The sequence below is a fragment of the Pelobates fuscus genome, chromosome 5, assembly GCF_036172605.1.
Source record: "Pelobates fuscus isolate aPelFus1 chromosome 5, aPelFus1.pri, whole genome shotgun sequence".
NCBI classification, from domain to species: domain Eukaryota; kingdom Metazoa; phylum Chordata; class Amphibia; order Anura; family Pelobatidae; genus Pelobates; species Pelobates fuscus.
Window position 1 is genome coordinate 204,750,748 of NC_086321.1, and position 21,609 is coordinate 204,772,356.

Sequence of the window (21,609 nt, forward strand, 5' to 3'; positions counted from 1 at the left end):
GATCTTTGCAACAGTACCTAAATTACATAATTCCCACCTATCCATCAAAACAAAATCAAATAGCACACTGACCGCAGTCCACTCTTTCAAATACTTGGGTATGTTGTTGTTAGACCCCAATCTATCTTTTGGCCTCCACATAGAAAAACTTGCATCTAAACTTTATCCAAAACTAGGTGCCCTGTACAGAAACAAATCCTGCCAAGCCCTACAGTAAAGGAAAAGATTGTACAGCAAATGCTGATGCCAATCATTGATTATGGGGATGTAGTATTTGCACCTGCACCGCAAACCCACCATAATAAACTAAATACATTGTATAACTCGTTCTGCCGATTTGTGCTTACAGGACCCACCATTGTGACATGCTAAACTGTCTGTCGCTGGAATCTAGATGCACCCTTCTTCTTTCCAGCCTTGTGTGTAAGAGCTTTTCTGGGAAGATCCTACCCGAGCAGAATGCTCTCCCCACCTCCTATAACCTCCGATCCAGTACCAGCACTTTATTTAGCTACCTCAAAACAAAAAGAAAGCGTCTCGATCCTCCTTTTCCTACAGAGTACCGCAATTATGGAACGACCTACCGCACACTTTCAAATCTTCCCCAAGCCTAAAGTCCTTTAAGAAATCCCTCTCTACATACCTCAGAACAGAATGCACCTGTCATAGCTGTTTATGTATTTCCTACCTGTTCTATGTTAAATTTTGTATATATTGTGTATTAATATTGTTTATGTATTTTATTGTACCCTATTGTATCAATGCAATGTTTTGTGGACCCAGGACATACTTGAAAACGAAAGAAATCTAAATGTGTCTTTCCTGTTAAAATATTTTATAAATAAATAAATACTGGTATGAATGGGAAACAGAGATTAAAATAGAATACAGGTTTTGATTGCTTGTATTAAGAAATTTATTTGGAAAAGTGATTAACAACATTTTTTATTCTATTATGCGATTATCTAAACTACGTATTGTGTCATGTTATGTATACTAGAATTGGTTATAGTCATTAGAACCTTTGTTGAGAAATAAAAAAGCTATTGTGGACGGATGCACTAACCTTCCACTTTTTTCTTCTTCTTACTTTGCCGCCCCCGTCCCCCCTTTTCTTTTTAACTCATTAACATTGCAAATTCATTGCATAATTCATTCATACCAGTATGTTATCACAATGAAAATTGACTATTAAGTTCCTGTTCAATAATTTCATAATTTATTTACATAGGGACTGGATACATTGATATTTATTTATATATAACCTATATAGTATTTTCTTTCATTGTAAGTTATTTTTGTTATTATAAAACTCTCTTTTTAACCCCTTAAGGACTGAGCCAAATGTACAAGTTGTGAACAAAACAAAACGTAAACAAAACCTGGCATTTGCGCTATATGTCTGTCCAACCGTAATTCACCTCTTTCATATTAAATGCACCCCCCCCTTATTATATATCATTTTATGCAGGGGAAACAGGGCTTTCATTTAATATCAAATATTTAGCTATGAAACATAATTTAATATGAAAAAAATTGGTGAAAATAATATTTTTATTTTTTTTTGGTTCTATGTGACATTTTAACTGTCAATGTCATAATACTGTTTGCTTTTACTGCAATAAAATACACATATTTGTATTCAGCAAAGTCTCACGTGTAAAACAGTACCCCCTATGTACAGGTTTTAAGGTGTTTTGGGAAGTTACAGGGTCAAACATAGCATGTTACATTTGAAATTGAAATTCGCCAGATTGGTTACGTTGCCTTTGGGACTGTATAGTAGCCCAGGAATAAAATTTACACCCATAATGGCATACCATTTGCAATAGTAGACAACCCAAGGTATTGCAAATGGGGTATGTCGTCTTTTTTAGGCCAAAGTTAGCGTTAGTATTTGTTTGTGTGTGAAAAATGCAAAAAACGCCAATTTTGGCCAGTGTTTGTGACTAAGTGGCTTCTACAAAAGACTGGACATACCCCGTTTGCAATACCTTAGGTTGTCTACTATTGCAAATGGTATGCCATCATAGGGGTAATTTTCATTTTTGGGCTACCATAGGGTCTCAAAGGCAACTTAACCAATCTGGCGAATTTTTATGTGAAAAAAATGAAACACAAGCCTTATATTTGACGCTGTAACTTTTGAAAACACCATAAAACCTGTACATGAGGGGTACTGTTGTACTCGGGAGACTTCGCTGAACACAAATATTTGTGTTTCAAAACAGTAAAAAGTATTGCAGCAATAATATCGTCCGTGTAAGTGCTGTTTCTGCGTGAAAAATTAAAAAAAACACGTCACTTTTACTGGCGATATCATCGTTGTAATACATTTTACTGTTTTGAAACACTAATATTTGTGTTCAGCGAAGTCTCCTGAGTAAAACAGTAACCCCCATGTACAGGTTTTATGGTATCTTGGAAAGTTATAGGGTTAAATATAGTGCTAGCAAATTAAATTCCCTATATTTCGGCATGGGTTGTCAGACAGGTACCGCTAATTGTAATTAATTAGGATACCTAATTATGTAAAAATATTACATAAATATATGTGTAGAATTAATATACGTATATATACATATGTGTATATATATATATATATATATATAATTTTATATTTTTATTTATATATAGGTATATATATATAGTGATATATACGTATATATTTATGTATATAGATATATATATATATTATTTCATTCTACGTGTATTTTGATATAAATATATATATATTAATAGTACAATACAGTTAGAACAAAATAACACACATCTATATATTTTTTAATTATTTATTTTTAATTATTTTTTTTATTTTATTTTTTTTACGTATTTACATTTTTTTATATTATATATATATATATATACATATATATATATAACAATAATTATATATATATATTTAATCAGTATCAGTCTACGTGTAATTTGAAATTAATATATATATATATATTAATAGTAAAATACACCTAGACAGTGTATGTGTGTGTATGTATATGTGTATACAGGGAGTGCAGAATTATTAGGCAAGTTGTATTTTTGAGGATTAATTTTATTATTGAACAACAACCATGTTCTCAATGAACCCAAAAAACTCATTAATATCAAAGCTGAATATTTTTGGAAGTAGTTTTTAGTTTGTTTTTAGTTTTAGCTATTTTAGGGGGATATCTGTGTATGCAGGTGACTATTACTGTGCATAATTATTAGGCAACTTAACAAAAAACAAATATATACCCATTTCAATTATTTATTTTTACCAGTGAAACCAATATAACATCTCAACATTTACAAATATACATTTCTGACATTCAAAAACAAAACAAAAACAAATCAGTGACCAATATAGCCACCTTTCTTTGCAAGGACACTCAAAAGCCTGCCATCCATGGATTCTGTCAGTGTTTTGATCTGTTCACCATCAATATTGCGTGCAGAAGCAATCACAGCCTCCCAGACACTGTTCAGAGAGGTGTAGTGTTTTCCCTCCTTGTAAATCTCACATTTGATGATGGACCACAGGTTCTCAATGGGGTTCAGATCAGGTGAACAAGGAGGCCATGTCATTAGATTTTCTTCCTTTATACCCTTTCTTGCCAGCCACGCTGTGGAGTACTTGGACGCGTGTGATGGAGCATTGTCCTGCATGAAAATCATGTTTTTCTTGAAGGATGCAGACTTCTTCCTGTACCCCTGCTTGAAGAAGGTGTCTTCCAGAAACTGGCAGTAGGACTGGGAGTTGAGCTTGACTCCATCCTCAACCCGAAAAGGCCCCACAAGCTCATCTTTGATGATACCAGCCCAAACCAGTACTCCACCTCCACCTTGCTGGTGTCTGAGTCGGACTGGAGCTCTCTGCCCTTTACCAATCCAGCCACGGGCCCATCCATCTGGCCCATCAAGACTCACTCTCATTTCATCAGTCCATAAAACCTTAGAAAAATCAGTCTTGAGATATTTCTTGGCCCAGTCTTGACGTTTCAGCTTGTGTGTCTTGTTCAGTGGTGGTCGTCTTTCAGCCTTTCTTACCTTGGCCATGTCTCTGAGTATTGCACACCTTGTGCTTTTGGGCACTCCAGTGATGTTGCAGCTCTGAAATATGGCCAAACTGGTGGCAAGTGGCATCTTGGCAGCTGCACGCTTAACTTTTCTCAGTTCATGGGCAGTTATTTCGCGCCTTGGTTTCTCCACACGCTTCTTGCGACCCTGTTGACTATTTTGAATGAAACGCTTGATTGTTCGATGATCACGCTTCAGAAGCTTTGCAATTTTAAGAGTGCTGCATCCCTCTGCAAGATATCTCACTATTTTTTACTTTTCTGAGCCTGTCAAGTCCTTCTTTTGACCCATTTTGCCAAAGGAAAGGAAGTTGCCTAATTATGCACACCTGATATAGGGTGTTGATGTCATTAGACCACACCCCTTCTCATTACAGAGATGCACATCACCTAATATGCTTAATTGGTAGTAGGCTTTCGAGCCTATACAGCTTGGAGTAAGACAACATGCATAAAGAGGATGATGTGGTCAAAATACTCATTTGCCTAATAATTCTGCACTCCCTGTATATATATATACTTAGATCATATATATATATATATATTATATATATATATATATATAATATATATATATGATCTAAGTATATAATTATTTTTTTTTTTACACTGATTTAACTCTTTTTTTATTTGATTTCAGCCAGCAGGGGGATTAACTGTCATTACAGTTAGTCCCCCTGCTGGCAATGCCTGAGCCAGCTAACCGGGCCATGTGATTGTGAGGTCCTGGCAAGGACCTCACTCTCACATGGCCAGGGGGGCTGCTGGAGGGCGGATGTGCTGCGGGGGGGCTCCCCGGGAGTCCCCCCAAACGCGATCGCCGGCGTGGGTAAGTAACAAAAAAACAGAGGGCATACAATTACGCCCGGCGGCGTTTAGAGCCGCTTAAAAAAGGACGCAATTGTACGCCCTCCGGTCTTAAAGGGTTAATTGATGGGTAATATTGACTAATTTTATCACATGACAGGGGGCTTCCTATTTTGCATAACTCTCTTTACTAAACTCCACAGCAGTAAAGAAAGTGAAACGTTTAATCAATCAAAAATGCAGTAGGGAGTATGATATTCCCAGTAAATAGGCTCCTCCCCCTCTTTCTTTACTGCTCCATCGCAGACAGGTCAGAGTAGCTCTTCCCTTTATTAGTATTTGTCAAGTATTTTATTAAGTAATTACTCCTGTGATTATTTAATGTTGCATATAGTACTTATTAGTTGTGTATTTGTCTGTGTATATTGTTTTTTCCATCTAATAATCTTTCTCTATTCTCACATACACTCCTGTGTATATTTATTTAGCCATCAGTACTTTAACTGATTTCCATCTTATGTTTACCAACTTTGTCAATTATTTAGTCAGCCAATAACTATTACTAATTGTTTGTCTTTTTCATTTGTTCCACTTTCTGTTGCCCGTTTTTAGGGTATTGATATGTTGTTCTACTCAGGGGAGGGCTGGCAGCCTTAGGCCTGGGGGGCAAAAACAGTCAAGTGGCCCATTGCGCCACCAAATCAGTTCACCATCCATGCCCACCTTTTTCTGGTTTTATAACGGATATTGATGTTATGCTAATCAGTAGCTCTTTGCTATACCCGCTCCTTCACGGCTCTGACTTTCAATATTGTCAGAGCACAGGCTGAGAATCTCTGAGCCTGTGCTCTGACTCACTAACTGAGCGCCGGAACCACGAGGGAGAGGATATGATCTGACTGCACCTACTGCTGGTGCGCACCAGTGGACCACCAGCGAATCGTTTAAATTAAATATGCTGGTGTACCCAACTTGTGAGCTGTGTTGGCCGCCGGGCGCCTCTGTTGTCATGGCACCCTGCGTGACCGCACAGCTTGCCCACCCTAACGGCTGGCCCTGCTGACACACACTGATGTTACTACTTAGACATCCCTCAATATTAATACAGAGATGAGAGTAAACACCAATAAACTGTGGAAACAGAGCTGATTCCCCCCAAATTTATAAAGGTTTGCTTAGAGGATTTATTCAAGATTAAATCATGCCTCCTCCTCTCTCCCCCATGCGCTGCTCTGTAGGCTGGGAGGAAGTGAAGAGTAATCACAATCTCCCAGCACAACGCCACCTGTGGCTGCATGGGGAACAGCTGTTTAATGTAATGCTTGCAGGACGGCCAGCTGCCGCAGAACCTCTTTGTTTCCGTCTCTGCAAAGGGCTCTAGGCACTGCTTGTTGTGAGTGTGAGCCACTGTAAATTAGGGGCAGAGGGCACTTGCACTGTGGTCAAGACGGGTCTGGGCAGGAGGAGAGTGCAGTGCAATCAGTGCACTCCCCTCCTGTGGGTCACCAGTAGACTGGTGCACCTGCCCAGGATCAGAGCCGGTGCAAGGATTTTTGCCGCCCTAGACAAAATATAAATTTGCCGCCCCCCCATGTGACATCACAATTCCCCACCCATATGATCTGCCATATGAACTAACGCCAGTGCTGCACACAGTGTGTGTTTACATTAAAAAGCCTGCAGGGACCAGCTATAGACACCAGAACCACTTCATTAAGCTATAGTGTCCCTTTAATGTGAGGTAAATTATAGATTAGTGTCACTAATAATATACTAGATTGCCTACTTACAATTAGATGAGGATGATGATGGGCTGCAGTTTGGCTCCACTGGTCTGGTGTAGAACAGGACCTCTGGAGGCTGTTTGCAACTGTGGTCACAAAATTCAACGTTCTGGGAGAATTGGAAGCAGCTCCATTTTTGGGGGGCCTCTTACACAGCTCAAGGTCTGGGCCCCAGTGCCGGACGGTGAGTATGCCCATAAGGCCCACTCATAAGTCCACTTATATGTTCCACCCACCCATGAGCTCGCTCACAGGGAGTGGAGTGTGTAGGGGATGTGTTATGTGTTATCTCATATGTGTGCTTATGATATGTAGTGTATAGGGATACCAGTTTGTGCAGGTGATGCAGTGTGTTTGTGTGTAGTGGAAGCAGTGTGTATTTGTGTATAAGGGATGTATTATGTGTTTCTGGTTGTGTGTGAGGGATGCATTGTGTGAATCTGTGTTTGTATGCATAAGGGATGCAAGGTGTGTGTCTGTATGTGTGTGCATTGAGTGTAAGAGATGCATTGTGTTTCTGTGTGTAAGAAAAACAGTGTGTGTGTTTGCATGTGTGTGTAAGGGTTTGCATTGTATGTTTCTGTGTATGTGTGCAAATGATGCATTGTCTTTGTGTGTAAGGGTTGCATTGTGTGTGTGTGTAATGGATGCATTGTGTGTTTCTCTGTGTGTAAGTGAAGCATGTTCGGTTTCTGTGTATGTATAGGGATGCATTGTGTGTTTCTGTGTATGTATAGGGGTGCATTGTGTGTTTCTGTGTATGTATAGGGATGCATTGTGTGTGTGTGTGTGTGTGTGCGCGTAGTGTTATAGAGCTCCCTGTCTTGCCCCCTGTCCTATAGAGCTATCCCTTCTGTCCCTTAGAGCTCTCCCCTGCCCCTTAGTGGTCTCTCCTCTCCCCCACCCTCCCCTAGCGGTCTCTTCTCACACTCACCCACCCTCCCTGTGCTCTTCTCATCCCCCCTCCACCCTCCCTGTGTTCTTCTCACTCCTCCCTCTGTGTTTTCTCACCCCCCTGTGTTCTTCTTACCCCCCTCCTCCCTGTGTTCTTCTTACCCCCCCTCCTCCCTGTGTTCTTCTTACTCCCCCTCCTCCCTGTGTTCTTCTTACTACCCCCTTCTTCGTATTACTCCCCCCTTCTTCTTACCCCATTCTTCTTCTTACCCCCTTCTTCTTCTTACCCCCTTCTTCTTCTTACCCCCTTCTTCTTCTTACCCCCCTCTTCTTCTTACTCCCCCCTCTTCTTCTTACTCCCCCCTCTTCTTCTTACTCCCCCCTCTTCTTCTTACTCCCCCTTCTTCTAATTACTCCCCACTCTTGTTCTTACTCCCCCCTTCTTCTTCTTACCCCCCTCTTTTTCTTATCTCCCCTCCTTACTTCCCCCTTCTTCTTACTCTCCCCCTCCCCTCTTCTTACTCTCTCCCCGCCCCTCTTCTTACTCTCCCCCTCCCCTCTTCTTACTCTCCCCCCCTCCCCTCTTCTTACTCTCCCCCCCTCCCCTCTTCTTACTCTCCCCCCTCTTTTTACTCCCCCCCCTCTTTTTCTTATCTCCCTTCCTTACTTCCCCCTTCTTCTTACTCTCCCCCTCCCCTCTTCTTACTCTCTCCCCGCCCCTCTTCTTACTCTCCCCCCTCCCCTCTTCTTACTCTCCCCCCCTCCCCTCTTCTTACTCTCCCCCCTCCCCTCTTCTTACTCTCCCCCCCTCCCCTCTTCTTACTCTCCCCCCCTCCCCTCTTTTTACTCTCCCCCTCTTTTTACTCCCCCCCTCCCCTCTTCTTACTCTCCCCCCTCTTTTTACTCTCCCCCTCCCCTCTTTTTACGCCCCCCCCTCCCCTCTTCTTACTCTCCCCCCTCCCCTCTTTTTACTCCCCCCCTCCCCTCTTCTTACTCTCCCCCCTCCCCTCTTTTTACTCTCCCCCTCCCCTCTTTTTACTCTCCCCCCTCCCCTCTTTTTACTCTCCCCCTCCCCTCTTCTTACTCTCCCCCCCTCCCCTCTTCTTACTCTCCCCCCCTCCCCTCTTTTTACTCTCCCCCTCCCCTCTTCTTACTCTCCCCCCTCTTTTTACTCTCCCCCTCCCCTCTTTTTACGCCCCCCCCCCTCCCCTCTTCTTACTCTCCCCCCTCCCCTCTTTTTACTCCCACCCCTCCCCTCTTCTTACTCTCCCCCCTCCCCTCTTTTTACTCTCCCCCCTCCCCTCTTTTTACTCTTCCCCTCCCCTCTTCTTACTCTCCCCCCTCCCCTCTTTTTACTCTCCCCCCTCCCCTCTTTTTACTCTCCCCCTCCCCTCTTTTTACTCTCCCCCCTCCCCTCTTTTTACTCTCCCCCTCCCCTCTTCTTACTCTCCCCCCTCCCCTCTTTTTACTCTCCCCCCTCCCCTCTTTTTACTCTCCCCCTCCCCTCTTATTACTCTCCCCCCTCCCCTCTTTTTACTCTCCCCCCTCCCCTCTTTTTACTCTCCCCCTCCCCTCTTTTTACTCTCCCCCCTCCCCTCTTTTTACTCTCCCCCCTCCCCTCTTTTTACTCTCCCCCCTCCCCCCTTCTTCTTACCCCCTCCCCTGTAGGTGGCCGAGCTGCACTCCGGTCCGCGGTCCCGGCCGGAGTGATAAGAAGGTGCTCAGTGTGCACCTTCCTGTCAGTCCGGCCGGGTACAGGAAACAGAAACTCCTGTTCCGCGTGGAACAGGAGTTTCTGTTTCCTGTACCCGGCCGGACTGACAGGAAGTGCACACTCAGTGTGCACCTTCCCATCACTCCGGCCGGGACCGCGGACCGGAGTGCAGCTCGGCCACCTACAGGGGAGGGGGGGGAGGGAAAAGCAGCTGCAGCCGCCGAGCGCTCTTTACAGCGGCTGCATCATTTAAAGGGCCGGCCCTAAAATAATTTCGGGAGGCCTGGGGGGCAATTGCCTCCCTGCCCCTCGGCCCAGCCCGCCCCTGGTTCTACTCTATGAATACCTTTAGAAGGTGAATATGGGCACTAGATTTCATTATGCACATCCACTATATTATTATTAGTTTTCTGTTTTAAATTGTATTTCTCAAATTGGATTTTTCCAATTGTATTCTTTTAACTGCATTTTTAAAACTATATATATTCTTCAACTGTATATTTTAATTGTGTATTTTATTTTTGGATAACCTCTCAAGAAATATTTCTCCATTTATCTTCACTTAGCGATTGATGATTTTTTCTCATTATTATAATTTTTTCCTCACTTTTTTTGCTTTATGACTGCGCCCTCTTCATTGATGGGTATGAATGAGGGAAGTCTAAAAGTTATTGTAATTAACTGCACAATATATATATGGAATATACCACCTACCTCTTGTTTTATAATGCACTCTAATTTCCTCTGCATTAATACAACTTATGTACTATAATGTTTTTTCCAAAATGTTTTTTCCATATTTTATGATTTATATTTGGCATTTGTATTTTACATATTTTTATGCAAAAGAAGGACAGGATTCTACTTATCCTCTGTATTTTATGTGTTAAAGACTATGAGACGATCAGCAGTTTATTATTAATTGATCAGATGGAAATGTATTTAAAGATGTTCTGTTCAGCCGATACACTATCTTGAAAAAGCCCGGCAAAGCGGGCGAAACGCGTTGAAGTGCTATCGGGTGCAGAGGTCTGATGTCCACAGCCGGCTTAGAATCGACCACACGCTGATGCTGCCATCCTGCAGGCTAAAACCCACCGTATCAGCGCTGAGATCGGGCGGGAACTTTGAAACTGCTGAGAGCAGCGGATGGTAAACAGCTGCACAGCCTCTGACTATACAATGTGTTTTTTGTGATATCTTGGAAACAAGTATCACCACTTGCTAACGTAAGGATTCCTATTTGGGGGGAAGGGTATCTTTTTACTTATTAAATACGGTTTTACACTATGCAAGCTTTCTTTTGTATCTTTTGAAGGTATTATCTACGAAAAAAGCTACAGTGTATCTCCTACTACAATACAAGATTAACCCCTTCAAGACTCTCTTATAAGACTGTATGGACTCTTAAGCAAGTTTTCTTGTGTACAAGTCTAACTTACTGTGGGATTTAAGTGTTTTTATATGTATACCACTAATTCACAGAGATCAGTTTGATTTTTTGCACACTTTATATAGGTTGCCTCATTGAAAGGCTACCGCATGTAGCGCTGACATTTTTTTATTCATATACTTAGGGCACGATCTTTAAGGAGTTTTGCTTTATGTCCAGCTGCTAAACTTTATACAAATACATTTGTATTTTATTTTATTTTATCTATATTTATATTTACTATTTAAGAGTGCACTCTCCTGTATTTTACAATTTCCCTGGGTGAGGCTCAGTACTATATATATTTAAAAAAAAAAAAATAATACTGTGGTTTTTCTCCTGCCCTGCTGGGGCAAACTGACACTGCTAGTGCCAAACACTTGCTGTATATACCCTGCTGGGGTTTTAAACTTCTCAAACTATGTAAACCCTGCTGGGGTTCCATACCATCACTATAACCACAAAGATACCCTGCTGGGGTTCTGCATATAACATACCCTGCTAGTCACTACAGTTGTATTTCTTAAAATGTGTACTTTGTCTTTAAGAGATATTGCAAACTGACAAGGTGTTAGAAATGGAACATATTGTTTTTCATAAATGTTTCTTTAAGCAATAAACATGTTTGCGCCATTTTGCCCCAGACGAATTACAAAAACAATAATGCATAAACAAGCTTCAAGGCTATCCTATGACTCTTGCAGTACCCAATATACTGTGGTAACCTTAATAGATAAGGATGCCCAGACTTTAAGATGCCATCTTGAACTAAGTCAGGAAAATGGCCATGACGTATACACCCTTTAGTTATGGACTTGTATTTTTGCCAAGTTAAGGGAGATCCTAAAATGAATAAAGTAAAAAAGTACCTTTTTCATATATGAACTACAGTGACTGTAAAATGACGACACCTAAGGTATAAATAGGTGTACTTTTAAATGTTAGCACAGTGGAGAGACAGTGGAGAGACAGTGGAGAGACAGACGCCGCTCCATCTTAAAATGACAGAGAGGCTGACATGATGACATGTTCAGAAGGGTATGTTAACCTATTAATGATATTTGCAAGCATTTAATGTCATCTTATAAACTCTGCTATAATGGATTTTATATGTCTATATTAATATTTTTATATAATAAATATCTAAAAGACAAAACGATTGCTTCCAAGACAATCCTTATTTTATATTGTATTCTCAATTATTTATATATGTTAAATAGAGGATCTCTTACTAACTATATAAAATTATGGCTAAGATATCTGTATGGTTAGCCCTGTTCTATGCTTTAAGACATTATAGTGGTAAATAAGGGAACCGCCTGCGGTTACACAGTGACTTCATATACAGCTTCACTGACCACACATATATATATTACCAATTGACAAGATGGAAGTCTCTCAAACGACAGACCTCCAAGCCATGATAAATGAGGCCGTAGCCGCCTCCATGGAGAAGGCCCTCTCCAAAATGATGGCCTCTAACTCTGATAAGAGAAAACCATCAAAATCCCACCAATCCCGACACGACTCAGATTCTGAAGCCCCAGAATCTCACGTGAGCCAAGAACCCCCCCCACTGGCAAACGTCATTGGAAAGGGGAAAAAGGGCACCAGAACCCGACCAAGGGTAAGACCCCTGCCAAACGTCACAAACCCTCAATGGTCACCACCCCGACCATGCAACACGAAGACTCCTCGGATGAGGACGACACCCACACAAAGTCCATGGCTGTCCTGGATGAATGGCAAGCAGATGGGTCAGGCTCAGAGGATGACGCATGGGGCTCAGACTCTGAACCCCAACCCGTTTTTTTACAAAACACCTTGCTGGGAGACTCCCTAGACCCTGATACAGCAGAAACCCCACAAGAGGACGAGGAGGCCATTTTTGATCCATCGGGCCACAGACTCTTTGACCCGAGAAACATACGACATCCACACTCAGGGGACTGGACACCCCCGGATCATCTCGCAAAATTTATGCATCTCTGGCGACGAAAATCCTTAGACAAGATCGTTCGCAACCGGCTGCGGTCAGAATGCCACGACCCTCGCTAACCGATCATGTAGCAGAAACACCCGAGTTCGATCAGGTGATGAGCACCTTTATGTCTCAAGGTAGCCGCGACCCCCGTAAAGGGGTGGAAAAGGGTTTCAGAGGGGTACAGGACAAACTACTGGAATCAGTCGGACCACTAGCCAGAATCATGTATGTAGCGGACGATGCTCTTGCCAGAGCCAATTTGACGCAACAATGGTGCGCGAATGGGCTCATGATGTGCGGGAGTGGGCAAAAAAGATGCTTCTGCTTTGTGGGTAACACAAATGTCGTCCTCTCATTCGAGTGGCGCAAACCAGCACTACTCCGAATTGATGGAAAATTGGTGGAATTGGGCACCAAAGAATTAGGTCCGTTGGCACAGGGCAAATAATTCGGAGACCCTTTCCTTAAAGATTTAAACAGACACGTAAACGTGTTTACTTCTCTGAATAAGGCTCAATCCTCGATGAGGAGAGTCTTCAGACACAACCCCACCAGACGTGTTTTTGGACGGGCTGGCTGCCAAAGGGGCCGTGCTGCCAGTCGTTTCTGGCCCTCAGGCCCCCGCACTTCAAGGCCCCAGCCTTTCTACCCAGAAGTGGGATATCGTCAACCATTCTCCTACACCCGCGGTGCAGACAGAGGTCGAGGACCACGTACCCGAGATAAGGCATGCTTCTCTACCGGTAAGCAACCATCTAACACATTTTTCCCTCCCACTGCGTACAGCAGGTCGCATTTCTCTGTTTTTTCAGGAATGGACGACCATCTCCACGGACGCATGGGTCCTACAAGCAATACAGGGCTACATCATCGACTTTGTAGACCATCCACGTCAAAGGGACCTTCCACACCCCATCAGCTGTTCTACGGAAGACCGTACCCTCATACACAACGAGTTGCAAGAACTTTACTCGAAAGGGGCAATCGAATCCGCCTCCGGCCCCGAGGTTTCTCCAGCAACATATTCTTGGTGAAGAAGAAAACGGGAAAATTTCGACCCGTCATAAACTTGAGACGACTCAACAAATACATCACATACAGGCACTTCAAGATGGAAGGCATACATCTTCTGAGAGACTTATTACAAGACAAAGATTGGTTCACATGGCTAGACCTAAAAGACGCATATCTGTCAGTACCCGTCCACCACTCCTGCCGACATTTCCTACGTTTCCTCTGGCAAGACCTTCCCTGGCAGTTCACGTGCCTTCCCTTCGCCCTCAGCTCGGCCCCATGGTGCTTCACCAAATTACTGAAGCCTGTGGTTGCTCATCTTCGAACACAAGGAATTTGCTGCATTATACACCTGGACAACCTCCTACTGTTCTGCTCCGACAGGTCCAGACTGGTACGGCACACACAATATACCACAGATCTCCTATCATCCCTGGGCTTTGTTACGAACTTCCAAAAATCAGCCATTCATCCATCTCAAACAGTGCAATTTTTAGGATTCGAGATAGACTCCACCACCAGCACGCTACGACTACCAGCGTCAAAGATCTCAGCCATTCGCAAAGAACTACGCAGGGTCATTAGGTGCCACACCATTCCACTCCGCGCCCTTGCCCGACTGGTGGGACTCCTCTCGGCTTCCATACAAGCTATCTTCCCCGGGCCACTCCACTACAGGGCAATGCAATGACTCAAGGCATCCTGCCTCAAAAAAAAAACCGACCAACCAGTCCCCATAACGGAGGAATTAAGAGACGAACTCAGATGGTGACTAGACAGCATGGAGGCATGGAACGGTCGAGCCATTTTCGGCAACACACCCGACATAATCCTGGAATCGGACGCCAGCCTCTGGGGATGAGACGCGACAAGCGAAGACACTTCGACAGGAGGCACCTGGACCTCCCGGGACCTCAACATCCACATAAATTGCTTAGAGCTTCTGGCAGGATCCTTCGCCATCCGCAGCCTGGCAAAAGACAAGACTGACTGCTGCATCCTCCTCGGGATGGACAACATCTCCGCAGTCCGCTACATCAACAGCCTAGGCAGAGCCCGGTCCCGTCTGTCAGAAATAACGAAAGAGATTTTCGATTTCTGTCTACCCCGCAACATCTCCCTCAAAGCGGAATACCTCCCAGGGGAGACGAACCTCATGGCAGACTGGTTCTCACACCACTGGCGAGACACAAGCGATTGGAAACTGGATCCACAGATCTTCAACCACATAACGGAACTCCGGGGCCTATTTCACCTGGATCTGTTTGCGTCACACAACAACAGGCAAACACGAGTGTACTTCAGCTGGCTCCCAGACCCGGAGAGCAAAGCAGTAGGTGCATTCCTACAACCGTGGCCAAACACAGGAGCTTACGCCTTTCCTCCCTTTGCCATGATAGCAAGGACCATCCACTACCTGAAAAGTCAACAAGTCTCGTTATTGCTCATCACTCCTTTATGGAGGGGACAACCATGGTTCCCGGATCTCCTGGCACTATCATACAGGGATCCTCTCCTACTGCCTCACCATCCATACCTCCTCACGGATCCGAAAGGCAATCCTCACCCACTGATACTAGACAATCGACTCACCCTGGTGGCTTGGACTCTTTCCGGGGTGCCTGGCAAGTCGGCGCAGGCTGCTAGGGACCTCCTATGGGACTCATGGGCCCCAGAAACCAGAAGATGTTACCCATCTGCTTGGAATTCCTGGTCCACTTGGTGCATGTAACGGAACCTCGACCCATTTACAGCCACTATTCCAGCCGTTTTAAACTTTCTATGTCACCTCTTTGCGACAGGTCGATCATAAAGATCCCTTAACGTAGTCCATTCCGCTATCTCAGCGGCCCACGTACCTATACTAGGGATCCCGGTGGGGAAATACCCACTGGTGTGTCGACTCCTAAAGGGCATCTGACTGCAACGACCTCCAGGCCCCAAATATTCACGACTCTGGGACGTAGACGTGGTTTTCCGCTTCCTGAGAGACTGGACGACGAACAACAGACTGTCCCTTCAACAACTCTCAGCAAAACTCACGGTTCTGCTTTGCCTAGTTTCTACGCAGAGTTTCGGACGTTCGGGCATTCGACATAGACGCATTTTCAGTATCTCCGGAGGGAGTCACGTCCCGGGTATCCCGTCGCACGAAATCGGACTCTACGTCGGTTTTCTACCCCTTCTTCGCCTCAGATCCACAACTCTGCATCGTCTCCACCTTACGACGGTACGTGGAAGTTACGTTACCAATTCAAACCCTGTCCTCAGACCAACTCCTGGTATCATACGTTAGACCACACATTCCCATTTCAACGACCACCCTTGCCAGATGGGTGCGTTCGATACTGTCTCTAGCAGGCGTAGACGCTTCCTTCGGGGCCCACTCTGTACGCAGCGTGGCAGCGTCCTCGGCCTTTGCAGTGGGCGCCTCGCTATCAGATATCCTATGTTCGGCAGACTGGTCAAGAGAATCCACGTTCCGCACTTTCTACTTCCGCCCAAACTTCGGTGCGGCTTTGTCACTCATACAACAGCGTTAAAAAATAGGAAGCCTCCTGTCATGTGATAAAATTGAAGATTATGCTAGCGTTAGTGTACTTATAATCTTATTTTTAATAATGACAGGAGGAGAGTATTTTCCCACCCGGGGAAGAGGGGAATCTCCGAATCACTAGATTATTCACGGTTTTTCCTGATATCTAGCACTATTCAAGACAATATGTATCTAGGTTACCACTACACTTAACTATGGTTAGAATTTGTCATGGTATAGCCAACCAGTAAATAAGAATGTTGTATTATTAAGCCAGGGGCCGCTATCATTGCTACAACCAGTTTGGAGATCAGTGCCTAACCCATTTCACATTCTCTTTCAGTTTAATTTCACGAGAGCATGGAATAACTGCAGGAAACTAATCGGATTACTGCTCAGCCCATGAAGACCATCGTCCCTGTTGGACTTTCAACCGTTGATATTTGTTACTGATCGTCCTCAAGACCATCGTTCTATTGGAATTTTCATCAGTTGTTGCTGGTTACAGACTCTATATCTTGAACGTCTTCCCTGATTACGATGTCGCTTCCGAAAGAGGGGGAGGAGCCTATTTACTGGGAATATCATACCCCGTACTGCATTTTTTTTTTTGTCAATCTTTCTTTTATTGAAGCATATTAGATGGGGTACAGAAACAAAGAAAGGGAAATGCAAAAACGGATTACATTAAAGGGTAAGTACATCGTTAGCTTGAAGAATTACATTTCCTGAGTGATGATGCTTCATTTTTTAATTGTGTTAACGTGTCGTGTAACAAAAGCGTGTTATAGCTAGTATCAATGCCTATTCTGATAGACTATTAGAGAGAAACAGTGGACTATGCAAACCTTAGGCACATAGTAAATAAGTAGTATGTGAGGTCATAGTGAGGTCAAAAACAGCGAGTGGTATTCGTAGGGTACATGCTAGATTAGACTAGACACCAAGTCCCATCCCCGGCAGTCCTAGTGCGTTCTGGCTAAGCTGGTAGGTATGCAATTACTCAATCACACTCGATTAGCTAGAGAGACAATACATATCAAGCATTTGCATAGTGTGGCAATTGAGTAGTGGTACATTTTTCTGTGATACTAGGACTTAGGCTTTTATCATAGTTATGTTTTACATGCAAATTACCGTATGAGTAGAGGAAACGGTATAGGCTGAAACAGTAAGGGTTAATAACCGCTAATGTGTCCTTATCATGACATTACGTGAGGTCATATACTGCTCAACTTGGCGCTCACGGTGCTTAGTGTCCAGTCCGGGTCATTCACATTACTCCAGATGCTTTGAGGGTGTAGTTGGCGTGATGGCTCGCTTGTGGATCCCCCCTCTCGGGGCCCCTCCATCTTCCTGCTGGTATGCAGTCCAAGTGCACAGCAATACAGGTCTCTGGTCTTGTGGTGAGCACGTCGTGTACCCGTTTACTGTGGTAGGGACTGTGGTGCTTGCGTTGGTTGGAAGCCTCTGCCTCTTGTTGGGTATTGGGATGTACCCCCTCGCACGCCTGCTCCCGTGAGTAGATGTATCGGGCTGGGTTGTGCCTGTGAATCGGGGAGCCTCTGTTTTCTCCCAGGAAAGATAGTGGTCTCCGTGTGGGAAGGGGGGTCTGGGTAGGCAGTCCCGGGGTTTGTCGCTGTTCAGTCGGTTGACTCACCGCCAGTGGTCTGTTGCCGACCCGCTGAGGCTTGTGTTGTGTGCCTCCTTCTCCTCTCAGCCTTCCAAATTGTAGTTTGGCTCCTTCCTGGTGCCTTGTGGTGCAGCACGGCAACCTTTGGGTTCATTGCCGCTGGTGCCTCCGCTGGTGTGCTCCTGTGGGCTGAGAGCTTGGCCCAGAAGTCGGCTAGCAGGCGGTCCAGCCGTTCTGAGAGTGGCGGCAGTTGGGGACCCTGTCCTGTCTGGCATGTGGCGTCCGCCATGTTGTGTATTGCCGGACCGACGGTGCAGGTATGCTTGGGTTGGTGCCGTGCACTTGAGTTGTGAGCTGTGTGCCGGGATATCCCCCTCCGGCAGGGGGGGGGGGGGGGGGGAGAGAGAGTGTGTTGGGGAGACCTCCAACTAGGTTGGCTGCAGTCCGCAGAGGGGTCAGACGCTTCCCCCGTGCCGGCTGAGTAGGCCGCTTGTAGGCCTCAGATCGATCCCCGGGTTCTCGTCGCTGGTTTCAGCCGCGGTCTCGTTTAGATGTTGCTTCCGTGCTGGGCCCTCGTCTCTGGTGTGGAAAGGCAGGCTGTTTTAGGGCTCAGCGCAGGTTTTTGGCTTAATTTAGGCTTTTCTTTGAGAGGAGCACTCCTGATGTGCGACCGTTCGGCTTAGCTGCTAGGCTCCGCCCCCCTCCCCTACTGCATTTTTGATTGGTTAAACGTTTCACTTTCTTTACTGCTGTGGAGTTTAGTAAAGAGAGTTATGCAAAATACTCACCTCCTGTCATTATTAAAATTAAGATTATAAGTACATTAAGGCTAGCATAATCTTCAATTTGTGTTCCTATATAATGTAAATCCATCATTACATCATTCCATAGGCCATAACCAGAGTTCTCAGAAATTGTGCTATAAATTGTGTCTATCCTGGGAGGAGGGGTTAAGATATAAAATAAAGGAACAACTTTTACCACAAGGAGTGGTATCAGGTTTTGTAAGCCTAATTAGGCTCGGTGTGTTAAATGTTATATGTGTTTTGTTATGAAGTCAGTCGCTGGTCAGTTGGGGAGGTAGTACTTTTAATTCCTTTAAAAATGGATGAACAAAAGGGAATTAGATTTTTATCAATAAATGTTCAGGGACTAAATTCCCCACAGAAATAACAGTTCGTACTAAAACAGTTAAGGGATCTTCAGGTGTCTATCGTTTTTTTACAAGAAACTAATTGGAAACATAATGCTCCCATTATCCAGTTATTTCTTCTGTATACAAAGCTAAGAAATATGGCATTGCAATCTTAATCTCAAATGCATTCAGAGAGATCTATAGAGACATACGGGAGAATAGTAGATATATTTTCCTAATCTGTGAAATCCAGGGCAGAATATATTCGTTGCTCAATATTTATGCCCCTAATAAGCATCCACTGAAATTTAAAAAAAAAATCTCTTGACCAGGGTGGAGAAACTAGTTCAGGAAACTTTGCTTATAGGAGGCGATTTTAATTTTTACTATGGATCCAATTATGGATAAAAAAAAAAGCCTCAAGCTGGGCAAAAAAAACAAAACTACAAATGTAACACCATTAGAAAATCTAATACTCAGTTCCGTAATATAATAAACAAATTCGAAGTATATGATATCTGGAGAGTAATGCATTCAGACGAATTAGATTTTACTTTTTTTTCCCTAAACCACGTCTTATTCTCGCCTAGACTATTTTTTTTTTTTTTTATATAAAATCTCATTTAATTCAGTACAGTATTGTAGTTTAATAATTAGAAAATAAATGGCCTGGTCTGATCACTCAGCTATTCTTATTGATATTGAGACAAGTTTGGATAAGGGATCCTGTTCGTCCTGGAGCAATGAATCTAACTGCGCATACTTAAAGATGATGAAGCTCTTCTTTATTTTATTTATTTATTTATTTTTTAATTCTTTATTTTTGCTCGTGCATAAAGTTACAGTGGATCCTGCATCGCCACAACAGCGAATGCGAGGGTTGCAGAACATTTAATGATACATGTTGAGTAGCATCGAAAACTGGTAAAGACATTACTTTGCATCATTTGAGGGGTTAGCACGAATTTTTGTATTTAAGGTATTGTAGTTAGTTAAACAGTTAAACATAACATAGCAATGACAAGTAAACCAAGCAGCCCTTTTAGATATAGGCAACCTGAGTAGATTAAAATGATATCGCTGAAAAACATAAAGGTTAGGCTCATTAACATGTGGTTGTTGCTTCATGCTTGGCACATGTTAGTAATTATTACATTTATGTAATTATTAAACGATAAGCAAGTTACAGTGACATTTTTAAGCGAGAAAGCTGTGCAATGCCTATGAATGTTAATAAAATAATGTTTGTTATAGCGCTTACGTCTTAACGGGCCTACCAGTAAAACCAATACACTTTAGGCAGTGGCAGTAGAATAGTACAGGTTTAGACAGTGACATTTGGCAAGTTGCCCACTAACAGTATATAGACAGGAAAAGTCGGGATGTACTGCACTAATTTGCTTTGTGATAACAACATGTCTATGTGTCTGATGATAGTAGTTGAGAGGTGCAAATAGCAAAGGTTATGTTGGTCGTGTAAAGAGACAAAATTGTGAAACATGTGAGTGGGCAAATATTAAAGGACAGTAGTTAGCAAGCTTGGGTTAATCTGATATGGGACCGCATGGGGCTACACACAGGTGATGGAGGGTTAAACCTCTCAGTTCATGCAGATCATTCGTTCAGCTGCAGCCTGGCTCCCTCCACACAGCTGCCGTCTGACTTGGGATGTATCAACCTCCAGTTCAGTGTCACATTCCAAAGGATGTTCGTTCTTTGAGCTGCCGTTTAGAAAGCCATTGGATGAGGTTGCTGCAAAACCATTCGAAAAATGGTCGGTCTCCATATCTACATCACTGGTATAGCTGTTAATCTGCTGTGATATGGTCATGTTTAAGCTGTTTAGTTCAGTTACATTAAGGCTAGAAGGCTGGTGCTTAATACGACAGTTGGACTGATGAGCTTTATTTGATATCAAGCCAGTACTGCAATTGCTATCAGGAACTGAATAAACTATGCTGAGATTTGGGACTCCGTCCTCCCAGACATCTTACTTCGCTGTCTGTGCCATTTACCATTTCTATAAATTGTCGCACCTTTAATGTGAAGAAAAGATTAGGATTCCGTTCTAGCAAACTTGGATATAACTGTGTTGTTTCAATAGCTTCTCCCATTCTTCCAGCTAACACCAATTTCTGAATTCTTTGTCTATTTATTATGGAAGCTAGTTCTTCCTGCACTGTCTGGTCGGTAGATTTGGCAAAGGCTTCGGCAGTTGAACCGTATCTGTGATGCACCATGTATGAAGACACCTTCCAACAAGTACCCCTCCGGGCAGCCCGCGGCTCAGGTAAGAGGCGGCCGACTTGGAGGTTGTGCCGTCCTGGCTGACGCTCAGAGTGCAGCGTCCATCTGCGTCTACACCTCAGCGTTATCACCCGATGGACACACAGCTGGGGCCACTCCATGCGTCATGCATCGGCAGGTAGGTATCGATGGGCAGGAGGTTGTCTGCTCATTTGCAGTTTCGCCCAAGGTTGTGGGCACAGGTTGTCGGATTCTTGTGCGGGCGGGTCCACCATAAGAACAGGCTTTAAGCGGGCCTTCAGCGAGGTGGGCCCAGGTCTGGCGGCCATCTTGATTTGGGCCTAGGGCTTGTTTAGTGGTGTGGTATTACC

General features: G+C 43.9%; 1 pseudogene; it reads right to left on the bottom strand.

Moving 5' to 3' along the window:
• Positions 1-20,591: 20,591 nt before the first annotated feature.
• LOC134612173 (ran-binding protein 9-like) lies at positions 20,592-21,231 on the bottom strand (annotated as a pseudogene).
• Positions 21,232-21,609: the final 378 nt, after the last annotated feature.